Here is an 8,623-nt window from a genome sequence, read left to right as displayed (position 1 = left end):
TTTAACCCTCTCCAGGATGAATCTGTTTGTTTTCTTGCCAGCCCAGGGTACATTCAATACTTTTCTCCAGCACCACACCTCAAAGGCATCAATTCTCCTTCTATCTTCCCTAGTCATTGTCCAACTCTCTGATGCATAAAAAGTGATTGCAAAGACCATGTCTATGCTAGGTTGTTTTAATAATGGTGTCTAATGGATCTTGCCTTTTTGAATCGCTATCTATCACATAGATAGACTGGTACTTCCTTGGGTTAGTGGGACATTAACAAATGTTAAATACATGCTCACTGCTGCTAAGTCAGTTCCTACTCTTAGCAGCCAAGGTTTGGGTTTCCAAAGCTATAAATCACAATGGGAGGATACCACTCATCTTTATCCCATGGAGCTGTGAGTAGATTCGAACCACAGAGATATACAACCTTTGGATTAGTAACACAACTGTCTTGGACTTATGCTACCAGGGCCTAAAAAGTACTTAGGAACTAGTTGGCGACAAAAATTGTGTCATGGTGGTATCGGAAATCTTGTAAGTTCATGAGAAGGCAGAAGAATTCAAGTCACTAGCCCCAAACTGATTTCTATCAAGTTGAGGTCAAATGTTACTCTCTCTTTAGCCTATTTTTAAAATTTAAAACCAATCTGGACATGAGCACACCCGACTCTGTGCTGGGTTTGTTATAATGGTCACACAGAGTTCACAAACTATACTCACAGCTAGGGAGTTTATTCAGGAAGTAACATGTAGCAATACAAGATCAAGATGGATTCAGGTTACAGTTCTTTGATCCAGATACCCTCGCCTCAGTTGGATCCACTAACAGAATTCTATCTGGCTCCAGATCCCTTAGCCCTTCAACCTAGCGTCTGCCCTGCTCCAACAAGTGTTACAAAGCTCTTTATCCCTGCCAATAAGCACTCAATGAAACCCTACTCTGCCATTAAGTCTTGGCCCAAAGTGCTCAGTTCTCTTGTTCAGTGGGTCAACAAGCTTAGTTCCATTGCCAAGTACTCAGAAGCACCCTGCTCCACTAGAAAGCCTTCTGCTGAAAGAAGCCCAGTTCTCTTGTTCCATAGGTCAGCACATTCATAGTAGCAACCTTACTCCACGGGCAGGAATCTCACTGGACTGTTTCACACCAATCTCCTGGTTCTGTGGCCACCAAAATTTCATGTTTATAGCCTTTGTCTTCTGGGCCTAAGGGGTTCTTAGTGCAAGGACGCCAGGCACAAATGATATATTCTACTTCTACCTCTTCTTTCTTAGAAAGTAGCATAGTCATGAGCTCCCCTTTTCCTGTCTCAGGGATTTAAAGCAGAGTAGCATGGCCAAAACTAACCAATCCCCTTGGTAGGGCTCATATTTCTTATTTGTATGGTCATACCATAACAAAGGGCAATAAACCTTACATACATTATTAGCAAGGTATCCAATCTTCTTGATGGATCACAAGCATTTTAACTTCATAATCTCACCCAACCATTTGGTGATAGTCACTGCAAGAAAGGCCATTTAAAAGGTGCCCATACCACCACACCTGCAGAGCAGCATGGCTCAGCCAACAGTTTGCTTCAATAAGCCCTGTGAAAAATACCACATTAGAATCCCCATGAAGATATCAGGTAACTGCAGTCAGGCAGTGTTCACAGAATAATTGTCAAGGCTTAGCAAAGCCTAAATTGCTGACATACAGAATATGAGCAAGTAAATTGCTATTTTCAACACTAAAGTACTGATTGGCATATTACATACTAAAAATTAATTTTTTGTAAAAAATATGAAAAAAACCTTCTAAACCATATATAAATGGTAAATATGCCCTATTTTATCTACCAAATGTAGTCAGTTGGAAGTGTTTTACATGAGAGTTATATTGGGAAAATACTTAAAGTAAAGTTAAAAAGGGTGGAAGGTATAATTCATTATTAATATATGCAAAGAACTGGGGATAAGACTGAGAAAAATTGGATAAATTATGTTACTGCATTGAAGCTGATGAGGGAGAGAATAGTTTAAAAGTAATATATGTTAGGGCATTATGATTATCATAAGAGCCTGGAATGAGGGTTGCAGAGTGGAGTATACTCAGGGTTGGGGGTTGGGGGGTGCGGGGGGATTGTACACCAATGGTGTTTTTCTTTTGCTTTTCAAGGAGAAGAGTGAACTGGGGGGGGGGCAGGAGAAAAGTGCAACAATGAATGAATGGAAATGCAAAATCTCTGTAGATGGTCATTGAAATTAATTTAAAAAATATGCAAAGAACGTAGATAGAAATAGTAGCTATGTGTGTATATTGTGCATTTGCCATTCCTGGCAAAGTAATCAGTCTCCTTCCATGAATTTTTACAGCTGTGGAATCCCAAGAGAGGTTACTGTGACTCAGTAGCAGTGGGGTATGGGGTGGGTTCTTGATAAATATTAGGCTGGGCCAATTAGTAAGGGACTTTTCAAATGAATTGGATATTTCCCAGGAACAGTGATAGTGAGGGCAGAAGTCCTTGACTAAACTCAACAAGACATTCTTCATGTAACTGTAAAATATCATTCTATAACTGACATGACCCGCCATTTGAGTTTTCATGTCCTACTCAACCCTTCTAGGTCCACGGCCAAGTGGACTTACTATGGCCACTGATGTGGTCATCAGCGTCATACGTCCAGAAATTCAGTGGTATTGGTGCATCCAGAATTTACCAAGCTCTTGGAAACAGACCAACAAAGGCCACACACATGACAGACTGACAGCAAAATAAAAGAAGGATTTTCCAGGGATTCAGCTATTCATATCTGCTGCCCAGACTAAATTTGCAGGCTCACAAAGAGGGTGGAATGAGAAGAAAGGAAATGGGAAGGCTTAGAAGGAATGCTTCACATGAGTTAGGAAGGCTCGGTAAACTTCTTCTTCTGCCCTATGACAGTACTCTCCTCCCCACTTGTGGGAAAATCCCTGACCTCAGGCCCCATGTCTCTTTCCCTTGAGAAGAACTGGAGGCATCTCTGCAGACATAGATTCCTCTTCTAGCATCTCTGCAGCCCTCATCCCTTCTGGGAGATGTGTGTCTTCAGTCACATTAACATAACTGACTAGGTCATTATTACTTTTCTGTTCAGAAACACTTTCTTGTGAATCCATCTTAATTAGAATTTATTCTCCTGAGTCCTTGAATGGTCATCCCGGCATTGATTTATAATTTGTCTTACTCTTGAAGATTTTTACATAATGCATTTGTTTTGTCCTTCTGGGCATCCATCTATCCATCCGCTGTTTCATCTATTTATTTGATAAAAGAGCTCTGGTGATGTAGTCTATGGGGACTTGTACTATGAACACAAAGTTCAAGCCTCTCTGGTGGTTTGGATCCACCAACTTTCCAAGAAAGAAAGATGAGCAATCTCGTTTCATGAGATTTTCAGCCTCTGAAAAACCTATTGGAGGGTCAGCTATGAGTCTGTTCCAACTTCAAGGCAATGAAAGAGAGTCATTTATTCATTAAAGAGTTAAGGAACATTGGTGTACAAATCTTCATTTGTGCCTCAGTTCTCTTTTTCTCAGGGTATAGTCCAAGTAGTGGAATAGCTGGACCATATGGAATTTCTGTGTTCAGCTTTTTGAGGAAACGCCAAATTGCCTTGCAGAATGGTTTTAACATTTTTTAATTCCACCACATCCTCTGCAACATTTATTTTTTGCTGCCCTGTTAATCTTTGCCACTGTTTCTGGAGTGAGATGGCACCTCATTGTGGTTTTGATTTGCATCTCTCTTATTGCCAGTGATTTGGAGCATTTCTTCATGTGTCTGTTTGCCATTCGAATATTGTCCTCTGTGTAAATTCTTTCCATGTTTTTGCCCATTAGTCACAATTGCAAGAACATGAAAACAGCCCAAATGTCGGACAACAAACTAATGGATTGAGAAATGATGGTACATTCACAAATGGAATACTATGCAGCATGCAAGAGCAATGATTTTTACCTAATTATTACCGAAATATTTTTACCTAATTATTACCTAACTTGGGAGGGACTGGAAAGCATTATGCTGAGTGAACTAACTCAGTCTCACAAGGTTAAATATTATATAAAACCATTATTGCAGAATCAGTACAAGGATCCAAGAGGAGTGGGAAAGTGTGGAAGTAGAGGTATAAGGATGTGCAGGGGGAGAGGATAATTAATCATTTAGAAAATTAAAAACAACAACAACCAAAACAAAAAGCAAAAACTGTTAGGGAGCAGTGATGGTGTGATCTGTAGCAAGCTGTGCTGCTAATCCAAAGACCATCCAAAGATGATCCAAGCTCACCAGAGACATTGAAGGAGAAATACTGGGCAGTCTCTGACCTTGCACTTAACAGAAAGTCAATGGAAGGTCACTGTGAGCTGCTTAAATTGCAGCAAGATTAAGGTGTTCTTTTTTTTTTTTCTTAAAATAAAAAAAAAGATGCACTTAATTGGTGCTTTAGATATAGAGGAACAAGGCATATGCCCTGCTTTCAAGAGACCTCAAAAATTAGAGAGAAAAAAAATGGATACTGATGAGAGACCATTTCCAGATTAGTTTCAGAAAGACATGAGAATGCTCTGAACTAAATTAAGACTGATAAGGAAGAAGAGATAAATATCAGAGAAGATGAGATGTTAAAACAAAAGAATGGACTTAGTGAACACCTTGTATATAGGCAATGAGAGGGATAAAGGAGATTGGAAAAATAAAAAATAATGTAAAATTTTACTTATCAATGTCATCTCCCTTATTATCAAGAGTTAATGTTTTTAAGTACTTCTGTTGTTGTTATTGTAATGTGTTGTCAAGTTGCTTGCTCTATCATGCTCTATCCTGTGCCAATCACACTGCCTCTGACACACTCATCCCGATTACCCCGTCACCAAATCAATCCCTCATAGAGGGTTTTCTTCTCCTGTGCCCACCTCTACCCTCCCAAGCATGGTATCCCTCTCCAAGGACCAGTCCCTCCTTACAACATGTCCAAAGTATGTCAGACGAAGCCCCAGAATCCTTGTCTCCAAGGAGCAGCCTGGTTTAACCCTCTCCACGATGGATCTGTTTGTTTTCTTGGCAGTCCAGGGTATATTCAATACTCTTCTCCAGCACCACAGCTCAAAGGCATCAATTCTCCTTCTAGCCTCCCTAGTCATTGTCCAACTCTCTGATGCCTAACAAGTGATTGCAAAGACCATAGCCTGTATTAGACGCACCTTAGTCTCTAAAGTGACACCATTGCTTTTCAGTACCCTGGAGAGGTTCCTAACAGCAGACTTTCCCATCAACACCAAAACCTGCCCTAAGTCCTTAATACGCGTGAATTCACTTAACCCTCACAACTTTTCAGGTGAGGAAATAGAGGAAAAGATGTAAATAATTGTAAAAAGAGTAAGGGTGGCATGAGGATGGTCAGTCAATCTGATTTCAACTAACAACACAAATGGGAACTGTCCCCGTCAACAACATCCATAGCACAAGACTAATTCCTATAAAGTCAGATGTGGCCTCCCATGCTCCTGTACCAATTTCTACTTATTCCATCACCAATTCGCTGCTCTACTGGGTTTAAAATTTGTTTCAGTGACTATACAGATTTCACAGAATCATAATCATAGTTATGGAATTAATTAGGGAAATTGGAAGTCTATAATTCAGATTGGCAGCAGGATACAATCCCCTAATCCAGACAATTTCTGAAGCGTGATTGCAAATCCTCCCAACTTAGGTCAGTGTTAAAAGTTCCCGTACTTCTGCCAGTTAGGGTGTCTTCCCTCAGTCCTGCAGCAAACTTTGGTTAAAGACCTCTGGCTCTGGTTCTGCGGGGCAGCAGTTCCAAGTCAGCTCTGCCTCATGTCAGTCTCTGGTTCTCTGCTGAGGGTGCTGTTGTTCTTGTGTAGATCTTGCTCTAGCTGATGCAGGAATCTCTGGCCTCTCAGGACACATGCTACTTTCTCTTCTTCATTGTGGTTTTGATATTTCCAATTTCTGCTGCTAAAACTGCTCCATTGAAATCTAGTAGAATGGCAAGACTAAGCCATTTCCCTTGTAAAAATACTAACATGTCCTATTTCTATGATCCTGGGCATCCATGTGGAAAAATAAAAAACAATTGCTAGGAAAGCCATTTTGAACAATGAACCCTTAATATTACAGTCATTTGTCTAAGATGGCACGGCTAATAAGAGCTGTGGCATCTCTCAGGTATATGTTGTTGTTGTATGCTGTCAACTACAACTCATAGAGACCCTAAGAACAATGGCTCTAGGGGAGCTCTGGTGGCCTAGTGGCAAGGAGCTGCAACTACAATTCCAGAGGTGCATGGTTCGAATCCACCAGATGCTCTGCTGGGGAAGGAGGGACAATCTCCTCCTGTACCAGTCAGATCTGATTTGACGGTACATTCACACAAAAATAATAAAAATTTTAAAAAATTTTAAAAAAAAGAATAATGGCTCTGAATTGTCCCTATCTTGAACCAATCTTACTATCTTGGACACACCTGCCATTAGTGCCACAATCATTGTGCGAATCAATGTCATTCAGGTTTTCCCTGTGTTGCACTGACCCTCGCCACTTTCCAAGCATGATGTCTTTCTCCAAGGACTGGTCCCTCCTGGTAACATGTCCAAAGTATGCGAGATGGGACTTCAAAATCTTTGCCTCCAAGGAGAAACTTGGTCTCACTCTCTCCAGGACAGACTAGTTTGTTCTCTTGGTAGTCCAGGGTGTATTCAATACACTTCTCCAGAACCACAAGCATTGATTCTTCTTCTGTCATCCTTGTTTATTGTCCAGCTTTCAGATGCATAGTGAGCAATTGAGAAGACTATGATCTGGATCAGGCACACCTTACTCTCTAGACTAACATCATTGCTCTTTAGCACTCTGGAGAAGTCTTTGACAACATATTTTCCCAGTGTAACTCATCTTTTGATTTGCTGACTGCTGATGCCAACCGTGTTGACTGTGGATCCAAGCAAGATGAAATCATTAAAAACTTCAATTCTTTCACCATCTCTCATGATACTGCCTATTGACCTGGTGATGATCTAGTGTTTTCTTGATTCTGAGAAGCAATCTATCTTGAAGGCCGTAGTCTTTGACCTTCTGCAGCAAATACTTCATGTCCTCTTCTTTTACGGCAAGCAAGGTTGTGTCATCTGCATAACACATTGTTGATGTATCTTCCTCCAATCCTGATAACACATTTTTCATCATAAAGTCCAGCTTTCTGAATGGTCAGTTGAGCCTATAGACTGAAAAAGTATGGAGAAAAGATACATCCCTGATGCATTATTTTCTTGATTTTGAACCATGCAATGTTTCCTTTTTCTGTTTGTACAACAGCTTCCTGGTCAAGGAATAGGTTTCATATGAGCAAAATCAAGTCTTCTGTGATTCCCATTCTATTCAATTGTTCATAATTTGTTGTAATCCACACAGTGAAATGCCTTTGAATAGTCAATAAAACACAAATAGACATCCTTCTAGTGCTCTATACTTTAAGCCATGATCTGTGGCTATGTCTTGCTTATTTTTAATAGTGAGAAATAGGACATATAGGAGGAAGATGAACAGAGTAATTTTTGAACTGTGCCAACTTGAGATGGCTGAAACCATCAAAGTGGACTTAAGTAGAGTTTTGTACATAGGATAGAGATCAAGGAGAGCACCTATCCTAATAATATCAGGGTAGCTGCCACCATTGTATACACGTGGTTGTAGAAGTCATGAGTCTGAGGTGAAGTAACAGAGGAGACAGGGCCAAGGCCAAGACTTGGGAGAAGATCTAGGAATAGACGGGAAGGTGTTTGGAAGGAGAGGAATCAGCTAGGGAGGGTGTAAATGAATGGTTAGTGATGTTGTAGATGGTGAGTGAAGCGTTTTAAAAGGAGGGGAGCATTAACTGGACTCAATACTACCAAAAGAGTACACAAACAAGGTCTAAAGTGCACCCATCCACTAAATTCCAGATTCAGAAGGTTTAACAACTACTGACCTTGACAAACATCATGTCAGTGGCATAAGGCACCCACATCAATGGTTCTCAAACTCTTGTACAGAATGATCTTCTGATATTAAAATACAGATTCTTAGACCCATAACATGACCAATAACTCCAGGGAGGAATCCATTCCTTAGAATAACCAACTACATAAGGTCAAAAGTGCAGCATTTGCCCAAGGTTAAAGCCCTAAGGAATAAAGCATCTTAGGGAGCCCTGGTGGCCTAGTGGTAAGGAGCTGCATGGCCAACCTGAAGCCATTACGTTTGAATCCACCAGTTGCTCCACAGGAGAAAGATGGGCACAATCTCCTTCCCAAAACCTACAAGTTAGCTATGAGTCGGTTCCAATTTGATAGTCTATAATAACAATAAAGAAGGCAGGAAGGGGTAGGATATAGAGATGAAAAGTGATGAGAATGGTAACAAGAAAATGGCAAGGATGTGATTATAATATTATGGATATAGTAAATAAGGTTGTTCAACAAAAATGTCCATGAATGGTTGGATTGAAAACCAGTTTGTTTTGTAAATGGTCACTCAAGTCACAATTTTTAAAAATAAAATGCAAATTCCTGAGTTTTAGCCCTGTCCTGGAGACTTGGATTCATAAGGC

The sequence above is a fragment of the Elephantulus edwardii genome, unplaced genomic scaffold, assembly GCF_000299155.1.
Source record: "Elephantulus edwardii isolate Elephantulus edwardi_28Jun2011 unplaced genomic scaffold, EleEdw1.0 scaffold00066, whole genome shotgun sequence".
Taxonomy (NCBI): Eukaryota; Metazoa; Chordata; class Mammalia; order Macroscelidea; family Macroscelididae; genus Elephantulus; species Elephantulus edwardii.
This window is presented reverse-complemented; position numbering follows the sequence as displayed.